Source organism: Carassius auratus, chromosome 28 (genome assembly GCF_003368295.1).
Source record: "Carassius auratus strain Wakin chromosome 28, ASM336829v1, whole genome shotgun sequence".
In the NCBI taxonomy this organism is placed as follows: domain Eukaryota; kingdom Metazoa; phylum Chordata; class Actinopteri; order Cypriniformes; family Cyprinidae; genus Carassius; species Carassius auratus.
Genome location: NC_039270.1, coordinates 17,192,995 through 17,206,621, shown reverse-complemented (window position 1 = coordinate 17,206,621; position 13,627 = coordinate 17,192,995). Strand labels below are relative to the sequence as shown.

General features: G+C 41.7%; 1 protein-coding gene across 2 annotated transcripts in view; it reads left to right on the top strand.

The window, feature by feature from the left end:
* The first annotated feature begins 7,347 nt into the window (after nucleotides 1-7,347).
* The window catches only part of LOC113047035 (leucine-rich repeat-containing protein 4B-like), a 32,063-nt gene continuing 25,783 nt past the window's right edge, over nucleotides 7,348-13,627 (top strand). For both annotated transcript variants that reach the window (XM_026208275.1, XM_026208277.1), the window contains exon 1: nucleotides 7,348-7,455. The gene's annotated coding sequence lies outside the window, so the exon portion shown is untranslated. The remainder of the gene's footprint in view (nucleotides 7,456-13,627) is intronic.

Sequence of the window (13,627 nt, the reverse complement as noted above, 5' to 3'; positions counted from 1 at the left end):
AATTATTATTTTTGATAGTTTAGGGCTTGTGTTTGTTAGTTTGTGATTTAGTGTTTGTAGTGCAGTCCAGCTTTGGATGAAAGTCACTCCTGCAATGCCAAGCTTTCATTCATAAAATATTTGCTGTCAGAGGGAACATATGCATCTGTATATACACACATCTCAGCAATCAGCACTGAGCAAAGTGCTAACATTGCACTAACATTATGCAGTTAACAGTCAAAGTGTGCTTTGTGCTAATGCAGTAGTTAAACTTTAATGCAATTGGAAGTAACCGCAAGATGGCCCATGGAGTGTCACACATGGTTACATCACACATCATGTTGCATATTATTGTTTTGTATTGCTGCCTTTCAAAAAGGCACGCAAAGAGCAGTATCCCCACCTTTCTGTCATCTTGAGAGGACAACACAGGGTTTGACACAAACATGGCATGAATTACTTACTGCATTAGATATATTCTGACATGCCCTTGAGAATAGCAAATTTTGATGTGGCTAAATCTGCTGACATGGTTTAATGCAGCAGAGAGGAAGCGGCGCTTTTTCACATGTCTGGTGGACAAAATAAATGTTACAAAAACACAGAGGCAAAAAGAAAAGGAAAAATCTTCATGTTAGGTTTGTATGGTTTCAAAAAACAATTATGTTTTCAAGGTCCAGTTTAATGAACTTTTAATGAGCATTTTCCCTACACATTAAATACATGTCAAAATAACGTTACAATGTTTAAAATTATTTTTCAGGATAATTTTTTTTCCTTAGATTTTAAGAGACTTTTTGACTCAGTCATGCGGGTCTGCAGGCATCCACTTTATCATATTCTTTGTTTAGAAAAATAATTATAAATAATAAGCTGTGAAACAGTTTGTTTACATAATAAGATGCATGAGTTCTATCATGAGAACTCTCAAGGGATTGGCATGTTAATGTATTTGGTCTTGGTGGAATAGATCTGGTACACTTCTACTGTTGCTTCTGCTTCTGCTGCAGCAGAACAAGTACCGAGACTTGCTACTGCCAATACTTCCACAACATGCTGCTGTGACCATGTAAGAAAAATAGCTGCTGCACGTGTAACATACATGAATGCCCCAGAGAAGATCTAAGCAGGTGGAGCTGGGGAAGTCCAAGTCCAAAGGGGTTTCTGAAGTGCAAGATCATTGGCTACCGATACAGGAGAGAGCCAATCAGCAGTGACAGGTGATGATGTCATTATGTTACACTGAGTTAGCTCTATCAGACTGCGCCATATAGAGTTTCATGCTAGAACTTTGTATTCGTACTAACATATTATAATCATGACACATTTCACCAATAAAAATTAAGCTTAATTAAAGAGATGTTTGATCAAATCACATTTGTGAATTGCATTTTGACTAGATTTTAACTAATTTTAAAAAGAGCATCACATCATTGACCCACATGACAAAAACAGTTAGCGGGCACAGGAAAACTGAGCAGAAACTCATCCCGAGAACACGTGTCATCCCGTAGTATTTCACTCTGCGGGTGATGACACGGCGGCAAGCATTAACTCTGAAGCGTGGCGTGAAACGCGCCATGTTCACTAAAACTAGTAAAGCATCTCAGAGCTCAAAGGGCCGTGCTTTCCCTCGGCTCCCCGTGAAGGGCAGTAATCACACACACAGGGCCTATATAGTGTGCTGCGTGCCCGCTCTGTCTTCATCATGTGAACTGCATTAATTCTCCAGCCGGCCCGCATCACTGTTCATTTAATGGCCTGTGGTGTCCACATAATCAGTCACATTTCAGCTGCTCCACGAGGAAGACAGAAAGAGGGAGAATTACCAAGAAAAACACAGTCCACATGGTCAAAATACACACACACTACACAACGTACTGTACATGACGCCCATGCCGGAGAAGTGCGAGTGTGTGTTTGTGTTTTTGGGGGAACTAAATTAGAGAAAGGTTTTCTTTTAATTGGGTTGAAAGCGGAAGAGATGAGGCGATTGTAAATGAGGAGGGGGACAGCTTGCAGTCTTAATCAATGGAGATTGAGGGCTTTGACTCAGAGAGAGAGCAGTCAACAGGGAGACATACAGAGATCCAGGAAGATTTCAACATAGGAGGGTGTCTGTGGGAGAGGGTAGGAGATTGGAAAGAGGAGAGAGAGAGAGAGAGAGAGAACCGGAGGGAGGGAGGGAGGGATATCCACTGCACTGTTGTGTGACTGGAAATTTAATAGAGAGAGAGAGGGAGGGAGAGGAAGAAGGAGCAGGATGCTGAAGCTGGACGAGAGAGAGAGAGAGAGAGAGAGAACCTACTGGTGTACAATTCCAGGGTTGAGCTGCGGGCTGTGAACAATGCCTCCTCTACTACTGCATTGAGCGCAGTTCGGGGGCAAAAGGCAGGAAGGGAAGGGGGCGGGGGTATTCAAAGAGAGCAAGGGAGCTAATTGTATAGATGTGATGTCAGTGGAGCTAGTGCGCCGCAGAGATCACCGGAGGAGGGGAGACCAAAGTGAGGTGAAGGGAGTTCCTGGGTGCCGCCGGGATTGGCCACTGGACCGAATGACCCCCTCTAAGGAAGCCATATAGCTAAATGTGAATATAATTTTAGGCTGAAAGACCTGTGTTTCATATCCATTCTAAGAGAAAAAAAATAAAATAAGAGAGGGGTAAAGGAAGTCAGCCACAATCTCATCTATCAGACGTTTATCGCGAGCAACAAATGCACTACACGCAGAGTTGGATGTGAAGAGTTAAAAGTGGAGAGAGCGAGTGAGGCACTGACTGATTCCTCGTTTCTGAATTTAGAATGTTATCAATTCAGTGCTAATCAGCCATCTGATATCCCTCATTCCTCTCTCTCCGTCTCTCATCCGCTGACCTCTCCCTCCTCCTCTCACACTTCATTTACCCCCCAATTCCTCCAAGCACCAACTCAAGTTGTCACGCCCCCATGTATCGAGCGATATCCCTCACAATTATTTACTGCGATCTTCTGCACAACCTCGCTCTAAATTGGTAAGAAAAGGTGCGCGCTGGAAGTGTTTAAAGCTAGATGCTGGGTGCTCGCTCCCGGCGTTGCTATGGCAACGCAACATCCAAAGCGGAGCGCGTGCACATGCGTTCTGTACCTCACTCACGCATACACGCACAAATATCACTCCTACACAAATACACAAAGTGCGAAGCTGAGCAGGGAATTCTTATGCATTACCAGGCCTGTCTCGTGTCGATAAAAGGACAGATGTCTGTCTCCGCTGTAGAGTGCATCGATAGATTGACATATCCGATGTGATGCGCATTAAATATGTTCTAACTGACATTCACCTGCGCCATTGCTCATTATACAAGTAATTGTCCCTGTAGATGAGAGATTTACATACGCGGGAGTCTTTCTTGCCCAAACCTTTATTAAGGAACGATATTGTGACTTTGGCTTCATAACATGAGTGATTGATCCGGCAGCAGGTACTACAAGGTAATACAAGTTGAAATGTGTTTGTATAACAAGTAGTTCAAATAATAGTAAGTTAATATTGAGTAACTTACATGTCAAACTAAATTTGGTGAGACTGATGAAAATAGTTTTAGAGGCGGCTAATGCATCAATCTCAAGCAAAGCACATACTGGAACATAGTTGTGAGTGGAGTAGAGCAACAGTAACAGGGTTGCCAGGTCTGCTAGACAAAACTCAACTGACCCTTTGCAAAGATTTGCTAACTGACAAAGGGGATTTCAGCCTGCAGAATAAAAAAAAAGCCAACAATAATATAAATTCTTATTCCCTCTGCGCACTAGTGATATAAAACCGCTCCAAGTTCAAATCATGGTGCAAGAAAATGCTGTCACTCTGACAACACTCCTCTCTCTGGGTATAATCAAACAAGTGATTTGTTCACTTGAAGCGCCCCAAATAACATAATATTTATCCAATGCAATGTGAATTTTACCACAAGAACCTCGCCAAAAAACTTGTATTTTACCCCCTAGAACACAATTTTTACCAGGGGACATCCCTCAATATGCCATTAGGCTAGAGTAGCAATTGGGCAGGTTTTGTCATGAAAACCTGACAACCCTGGCGGTTGTCTTTGTGCTTCCCAGAGTATCCTGAACCAGTGTCATTCATTTTCTAAATATAAGCAATGGGTTAACCAGAATGTTTTCATCCAAACCTTTAATCTTATACAATAAAAAATTTTATTTTAATATTTACTGTATAGCCTAATCTTAATTTTTGTTAGTATTCTGTCTGAGTATCAGATATTTAATATCAAGATGGGTTAAGTGCAGAAAATTGTCTAAGAAAAAACATGCAACCCCTTGTCAGCCTTGTCATGACAGAATCTGACCAATGAGAATAAAGTGTGGTCATCAAGGCTTTTGCAACTGATTTTGAGCAACTGCAGCGCTTGACCTAGGTGGCTGGTCTTGTTTTGGTTTTACAGTACTTTGATGGCATATGTGATCATAAGGTGGCTGCAGCTCCAATCAAAGTCGGACAAATGATCTAACCAGAATGCATTGCTTTTGTCAAGCGGAAGCTGATCTTTGCAAGCCTATTTTGCATGTACATAGCAGGAAGCCCATATATGGGAATCCGGGAGCTAAGAGAGTGGCATGTTAATATGGAGTATTTTTTATCAATTGTATGCACAAATTGTTACCAATTAGTCAACTGTCAACAACAGCTTTTACAGTAAAACATTCAAAAATGAATACAGTATACAGGAAGACCAGACAGAAGCAAAACCAGAGTTAAAGCTTCACATGGCTAAAAAGAACCGAGACCTTCAAACACTTGACAGGTGTCGAGCTTGTTTTGTTTTTGATTGAGAGGTAAATATTGTTGCTATATTAATAAAGGGCGTGTTTGGGTTAGTCTGAAGATCTTAAACAACTATACCTAGCTTTTACAACAAATTTAAGGATCATATGAAGTCTTTGGTTCACGGTTCTGTATTTAGGTTTGATCGATAAATGAGAGCACACTTTTAAAGGGGTCATGAACTGTCTTTGTTTTTTTTTTATTTTGCACTGTTCTCTGAGGTCTACTTATGTTATCAAGATTTTTCCAACAAAAAACATTATCATTTAGAAGTAATGGGCTATTTTCTGTCCTGCTTTTGAACCTCCTATCTGAACGCTATGTTTGATTAGACGTGGCAGATTGTAGACTAGGAAGTAAATGCCCACTGCTATGATTGGCTAACAGTTGTGTATGTTTGACAGCGTACTTTCATAATAGATGGACACTGCTGTGATTTAGGTCAAAAACTCATAAATAACTCAATACATATCAAACGATCGTTAAGAAGAGTCAAAGCAATAGTGATCACGTAATGCAAAGTTACTCTTGTGTTGAGACATTACTGCACAGCATCTTATCTTACTTTAAATCTTTTTGCGAATCCTGCGTGGTAAAATGAAGTAAAGGACCGAGTTCATACTGACACGGTCTGGATCTTCATTAAAGGGGGGGGTGAAATGCTATTTCATGCATACTGAGTTTTTTACACTGTTAAAGAGTTGGATTCCCATGCTAAACATGGACAAAGTTAAAAAAATTAAGTTGTACGTTTGAAGGAGTATTTCTGTTACAAAAATACATCCGGTTTGTCACAAGTTTCGGAAAGTTTTTTTCGAGTATGGCTCTGTGTGACGTTAGATGGAGCGGATTTCCTTATATGGGTCCTAAGGGCACTTCTCCCGGAAGAGCGCGCGCTCCCGTATAGCACAGCACTGAGAGCACAACAGACTTCACTGATCAGAGCGAGAGCGTCGCGAAATGTCACAAAAGGAGTGTGTTTTTGGTTGCCAGGGCAAGACAACCCTGCACAGATTACCAAAAGAGAAACAGCATTAAGGGACCAGTGGATGGAGTTTATTTTTATAGAGCATCAACGGAGTTGTGCAAGTGTTTGTGTTTGTTCCCCTGCATTTCGAAGATGCTTGTTTTACCAACAAGGCCCAGTTTGACGACGGATTTGCACATTGTTTATTTCTTAAGGATAATACAATCCCAACGAAAAAGGGTCACAATCGTGTGTTGGAACCGCATGCGGTGAGTAAAACTGCTTAAAATATCTCTGTGTTGTTAACTTAGCTATCGGCGCATAAGCACATCAAGTAAACAACATGCGATGTTGTCATCAAACTGCACTTTCCACACGTACAGCTTAAAAAAAAAAAAAGACGACAAATTGGAACTTAGTCATTTTCCAAAACCGCTAAGCAAATATAAACAGTTTCAGTACATACCACATAGAGACGTCGTTGCTGATACTGCTCTTGTTACATTTCAGCCTCTGGATCTGATTCTGGATCATAAATATACGCCGAATCTGACTGTTAGCAATGGTTTGTTTTGGATGGTTTTTTCTTCACGGTAATGTCACAGCTTCCAAACGCTCTCAACGCAAAAGCCTACTGGCGCTCGTGATTCTTTAGCTCCGCCCACACGTCACGCCTCCAGCCGGCTGTGTTTTTCCGGGAAAAATCGGTACAGACTATCTTTCTCTTATGAATATAATAAAACTAAAGAGTCTTTGGAGTTATGAAGGATGCAGTACTACTCTAAAGGTACTCAAGATTAACAGGATATTGAGTGAAAACGAGCATTTCACCCCCCCCCCCCCCCCCCCTTTAAAAATATAGTAAATCCATTCTTTCCTAATGTTTCGATCAGAAGGAAGGCAATGCAAAGACTGTTTTTCCACAACTTGACACTGTACAGTGCTTTGTTGTCTTCAGTTGTCTGCATGTTTGACTCTCTAGTAAAAGCTGTGGGTGTGCCTAAACAGGCAGTGATGTAGAAGCAGGTGTTGATCATCATTTGGGAGGCGGAGTTAAGCCACACTATTACATCACAGGGTACAACATTCCAAAAGCTGCCATTTTGGCAGACTGGCTTTAATATAAGCTGTTTTCACACTGATGAGAATGTTCTGAAATGTACAGAATGTTTGTAATAGTACAATAACCTCTTATATGTCAAAATATAAAGGTAATTTTGATTTCTCTTTAAATTTAAGAGTGGTCGGTTTTGGAGATATAATGGTTATTTTACTGTCTCTGTTGTTCCATTTGATTCCGGCTACTAATAATTAATTTATCTCATGAACTTTTAACCACACTACATGTTCTACAAGGCTCATTAATATGCTACATGTTTTTAGAGAAAGATGGTAGCCTACTGTGGTAAAGTTGGCAGTTAATCTCTTTCTGCGTGTATTTTTCCATTTGACCCGCCACTACTCACAGACAGACAGTGCTGTGCTCCCAGCTCTGCGAAAGGGTGAATCAATTTAAGAGAGAGAGAGAGAGAGAGCGAGAGAGAGAGAGAGAGAGACGGAGAGAGAGAGAGAGAGAGAGAGAGAGAGAGAGAGACGGAGAAAGACAGGCGAGAGGAGACATCGACTCCGCACCACAGCTTCTGAAGGATATATTTAGATTTAAAAACAAAAGAAGAGTAGACGAGGTAAGACTGGATAAATATAGTAATAGGCTACTTGTAAAGTAAACATTTTGTACGTATGTAATCTAGGAAATTTGTGCATAAATAGCCTTCGTAAACTGCTGCGTATAATAGCCCAATTTCGTATTTTCTATTATTCGACATTTGTGTTAACAACTATAATAACGAAAGCCTTTTTTTATTATGTATGTGAGTACAAAATATTTAATGCGGCAGTATGTGTGTGTGTGTGTGTGTGTGTGTGTGTGTGTGTCTGTGTAGCCAATGTGTCCAGTTGAGCGCGGATGCGCGCACGCTTGTGTGTCCGGGCGTCGATGTAAACTAATGAATCTGTGCTGTCTTCTGAGACACCTTTCACCAACAGTGTCCTAGAGTCATAATGATGGATGGATTTCTTTAGGATATAGCAGTGCTTATTACAGGACGCGGGATGAGGGGTTATTCGTTTTATACACAAAACTAGTCTGAACACGTAACGTCCGCTTTTTTAGTCAGTGATGGTAATATGTGCAATAATCTTAGATATTTCTACGTAACACGTCGGTCTCTCAATGCGTATCAGTCTGAGTGTAAAACCAAGGATGCTCATCAATGCGCAATTTCTTTAGTTTACTTGTCACGCTGTTTCCTGGTTTACTAATAACCAGTGTGGCAACCACTAAAGCCGTTGTCTTTAAACTTTGGATTGCAGTTGTATTTTGGGAAAATGATTGAGTGCTTTCACTTTAGAAGACGCTTTGTCCAAATTGATGGGTATAAATCCGAAGGCGCTGTGTGGCCTGTGATAAATCACTACAGCACTACAGCTCTCCACCGCTCGCGCACGAGAAACAAACAGATTAAGAGCGAAAAATGAATGAAGAAGATCCACTGCTGTTATCTGTGACACATGAAACGAAGGGTTTAAATGCGTTGACAAAAGTGTTGTCATGGTGGTTCAGCGGAGGGAAAGTTAACCCATAAGCATGTGCTGTGGGCTCTGATAGTGTGTGTGTGTGTGTGTGTGTGTGTGTGTGTGTGTGTGTGTGACGTGAGTGGCGATGACTTGGGCATCTGTTGCTGAAAGAACAGGGTGCAATTCTTCACACAGGTTTCTCATGCTGTATCTTTTTTACTGAGTAAAGCTATGCTATATACTCTCTGTGTGTATTGTTGGGTAGCAATAGCAAATGCTGCTGATATTATTGCTATGTCATTTCAGAAGTAAAAGGGTTGTAAGTTAATTTAAAGTTTATGGTGTAAAAGATGATCCAGAGTTGGAGTCATGCTTTCATATCAGAAGAGAATGATTGAGGCTTTATACAGAGAGCTCAGGCTCCATCCAGAGTGCATAAGAGAGCAGAACTGTGCTTTCATTATCATATATGTTCCCTTGGCAACGTAAGCCATGACACATCACATACATAAATTTATTTGAACACAAGCTTTGAGGGAGACATTTCACATTGCAAGCCAGGTATCGCTGGGCCAAAATGGCTGCAATCACAATCATGACATGCATGTCGGTGAACAGCTTGTTGAGTACTAAAACGTTTACATTTTTCAGCTCTTTGAGCTCCTCAGAGATGGTACAGTTTGTGTACTTTTTATTTTTGCGTGAACTACCCCTTTAAACTCTGAAGTGAGCCATTTACCTTCTGTGGATTTTCCAATTGGTTGTTTTAACATGCACATGTTAAATTTAAAGGTGACATGAAGTTTTACGAATAATCATTTAAATGCTTTTGTTCGTGCTCCATTTCTCTCGGTGACTGTGCAATATATTGCATGTGAAGTTATAACTGATAAATGATATCTAATGCTTTATTGTTTTGCATCAGCTTCAAGCTTCTCTTGCAAAAAGGCCTTTTAAAATCATACCTTTTAAGTGTGTGCGCTAGTCAACCTTTGATGCCTTACCTTACTTTAGTGTTTCATGTGCCTTTTTTAAATGTATGAAGTGGCTTTTAACTTCAGTGGGTCAAAAGGTGACAGACATCAGCCGTCAAGAGAGGAAGGTTTTACGCAGACATGCTTTAGGGAGCATTGCACCCTCAATCCTTCTGCTCCAGTCAGAGCAAGTTGCTCCTCTGCGCCTGCGGCAAATCTAGATCTAAATAATTAGATAATGATTAAAAGGTGGTTTAGAGACACACAAAAAGCTGCAGAACAGAACCAGCCGGCAGCTGCCTTAGTGGGATTGTATTATGTGCATGTGGAGAGCAAGGTGCTGTTGCATGGCCTTGATCATCTACAGTATTAGAGGGATAAGAAGCTAGAAACTGCCATCTTTTTGTGTATTTTTAGATAATAAAATGTTTTTTTTTGTTGTTAAAAAATCAAACATTTTTGAGGGATATTTCAGGTTCAGTCAATCAAACAGTATATGTGGCATCATGTTGATTAACCCAGATATTAATTTCTGCTTTGCCATTTTCTTTACAAAGAATAAAAAAAATAGTGTTACAGTGAGGCTTTCGCAATGGAAGTGAATTGGTTTCATCTGTACATGTTTCGGATTGTAAAATAACTCAATGGTATAGCCACGAGATAGCAAGATCTGTTAACATGGTTTAGTGTATAGGGGAAAAACACTTGTGCAGTATTACAGATCTGTTACCATGATAATGGAATGCCATGGAACTTAAAAATGACTGTGAATGTGTTGTGAACAGTTTTTATAGCTCAAATAATGAAAAAGATGATTTAATGTAAGTGCTTTTATAAAATAAGCATTTAAAAATGCTCTTCCTCAAAACTTAGCCCCGCTTACATTATGCATCACTGTAACCTAGATAAAAAAAGGGTACAATTCAAAATATTTTATGGTAGTCAATATCATCTCACATTTGCTGGCAACTGAGCTTAATTTGTATTGATCCAGGAATATTGCTTTAACCTCTTAATCATTAATCCTATAGGAATCCTATCCTAATTAATCCTAAAACCATTAATCCTACAGGAACTGGGTGGCCAGGGAGCAAACTTTATGTATTCCATTTGGAAATTGTATTTATATATTTTACTTCACCCTTGTTCACTTTTATTTCCATTAGGAGAAATCAATGATTGATATGTACAGTAATGCATTAATTAAACCGGAAAGCTCTTTAATTATTAGAGTCATAAATGTGTCTTGTTTACTCATAGACAATGACAATGATAAGCAAAAACTTACACTCGCACATGGGAAATGGTTCAACCCACCTGCGCACCTGTCTCTTAGATAGAAATTTAGATGACTCACAGAAATGATCACATGCACGCACACACACACACACACACTCTCTCTCTCTACTGGGCTAAACTGCCTCATAGACTTCTTTTGCACATGCCAGGTGACACATCACCCTAAGTCAGTTTTCATCTCTGGAATCTCCGCTGCATAACAATAAAGGTCTGTTTTTCGAACTCATAAGGGGTGTGGGAGGGTTTTGTTGGATGATGTTAGCCATCAACTAGTCTTTGGTGCTCTTGTGCCATGGGATTTGGAGCTAAATTCTGGCTGATGACATGCAGAGAAATTTTGCAGTACGATACTGTTGATTGTAAGACTCCCATCTCAGTCCAGAGCGGGTTTATCAAAAGCAGGCATTGTCGGAGGGATAAGTGCTTCCACAGACCACTGTTTGAAGCCAAAAAATCAGAGCCTGTGTCGAATTTTAGTTTTATCTCCCATAATCTTTAAGCCATTACATTGCCGGACGATTTCCCCCGGAGATAACGGCCCAGACGCCTCTTTACGGCGCACTAGCCGTACTCGTAGTCAGTATTCAAGGCCATATAACACTATGCCAGAGCAGGACGTTTAATGCATCTTGCAGCGTGTTGCGTCTACTGGCTGGCTGAATTATGACATTGAGCAAAGTTATAAAAGTGTAATGAATAAGTCTGCAGTGATGTCTAGGGACAACAGTTGCACCATCACAGCAAGTGCGAGACACTTCTGTCTTATTTTAATGCACCGCACATAAAATATAAATCTCCTTGTTTAAGCGAGGGAGAAGGATGACCCTTCCTGGACACCTTCTTAGCTTGAACCGCTTTCGAACAATAACGATAGCCGAAAGTCAGAGTTTCCATGCAAAACGCCTTTGTGGCATTCAAGACACGGCGCTCTCAGCTGGATCGTGAGAAGGCCATCTGCAGGCTTCATTGAGGAGATGGCTGGACTGCTGAATTGACCACCGCCTAATTTAGCAATCCAAGGCGTCTCCGTCGATATGGAGATGGCTTGGTATAAATCATCACATGTCACCTTGCGCGTGCAAACGCAGGATCGAAGTGACGTGGTGAGTGCTCTGCGTGCTCTGGCCCCCTTTAAAACCGATAAACGAGGTGGATTGAGCCATGCGAGCGCTGACCCATCCATAGTGCTGACTGCGGCCTCCTTCGCTCTCCCCGCAGAGTGGGGGCGTGGAGGAAGAGGGCCGCGGCATAATTGGCCATGATTGCTTTGATTGAGTTCCCCGGTGCAGGCCTGTGTGCTGGTCCTTCAGGGGAACAATAAAGACTGTCAGATCTTTAATTATTAAGTAATTGTCAGTAAGGGATGGCAGTGGTTAGTGATATAAAATTAATACCGTAATCCAGCCCGAAGTGACATAATTGGAAGCAGTGGAAATGTCTCCCCAGGCAGGAAGCATTCGTTGCGTTCGAGTCTCCCATGGCGAGGTCTGGAAACCCACTGGAGCGATGGAAGTGCGCTCATGTGGAGGTAAGAGGCTTTAGGGATGGAGGGACTCGGGCGAGAGGTCTGTCATGTGTGAGGGGAGGGGGACACATCTTGATCGTGCATTCGCGAAGACGGACAATAGGCATGGATGGCCAGTGCCGAGTTAAGTAAATTGCCCGTGAGGGATTATTAATGAGTCTGTGTGGATTTGAGGCGAAACAGGCAGCCGTGTGTTAATAAAGCAGTCTCTCTCTGTTTAGATTATCTTTACATTAGCAGATCTTCACGACTTGCTTCACGCAAGTGTGTTTAGCGCTGCTGGTGTTGTTGGCAGGTGAACAGAACGAGCATTTAGCTTTGTTTTGTTCAGAGAGAAAGAGTACACAGAGGGATTTTCAGGTCACACGTGGTGTATTTTTGAGTTTTCGCTCCACAAAATAAGTTGAGTCATGACAGATGCTGGCCTTTGCACGGCTATTTGAAGAAAGCTCGCCGGCCGAGATGCTTTCAGAACATATACTCCGCGCAATGTGTTTGTAGTGACTGCAGCCGCGCTGAGGTTTATCCATGCGTGACTAATGCTAACTGCAAGTGATGACTCTATGTTTAGTCCGTCATTTTTGACTCAAAACACAAAGAAATGTACGTCTGGAAGTGTTTTAGCCATGATCCCAAAGCATATTGGCAAAAGCACCGGGTCAACTGCAAGTCAACCTAAGATTCAGCCATGTGTTCATAAGTCATTGATTTTTAGAGGCAGCGGTAATATGATGTTATATAGATAATAGATTGTCACATTGATATTCCCTAATGGAGACTGTCAGGAGCTGCTTACTTCATGGCTAAACAGACAGAGCCTGACTCGTAAGGGTGGTCGGACAATGGCTCGATCATGTGTGAGTAAGGCTGACTTGGGGTAATGGAAGTGGTCAGGCTATGGTTAGCTCATGTGTTTGGAGAGGCAGTTTGGTAATGAGAGCATTCAGGCTTCAGTGACCTCGCAACGCAAGCACTACGGCGGTGCCGCCGCATTGAGCCACACTATCTGGAAGGGGTTTGATTCGGGTCACCGGAGGAATAAGTGAGCCAGGGCAGGAGGAGGGCTCGGCGCAGCAGTGTAGACTCAGGCTAAGGGGATTTTCCTAAATGTGTGCATGTACGTATGCTGTTTTTCTGTGCAAGAGTGAGGATGCCGACTGTGTCTTACAAAACCGGGCAGCCAGAATACAGTATATCACAATGAAGATGATGGTGTCTGATTAGGAGTCCCAGATTCGGAGCCTCATCTGTGCTGCTTTTCATGAGGCTTTAAGCAGACACTGTCCCTGGGGGAGAGTTTATTTATTGTGAAGTGGTGGTCATCACGAGGTGTGCACTCGGGGAACGTCTTAATGCTGTCCTCTGGGGTGCGAGAAAGTAGTTGCAAAGGAAGAGTCTAATGCAAAGGAAAGGACCTTGAATTATGCATGTTTTTCCCGGTTAAAGCTGGGAATCATGAGGAATGTAATGATTCTGGTTCCT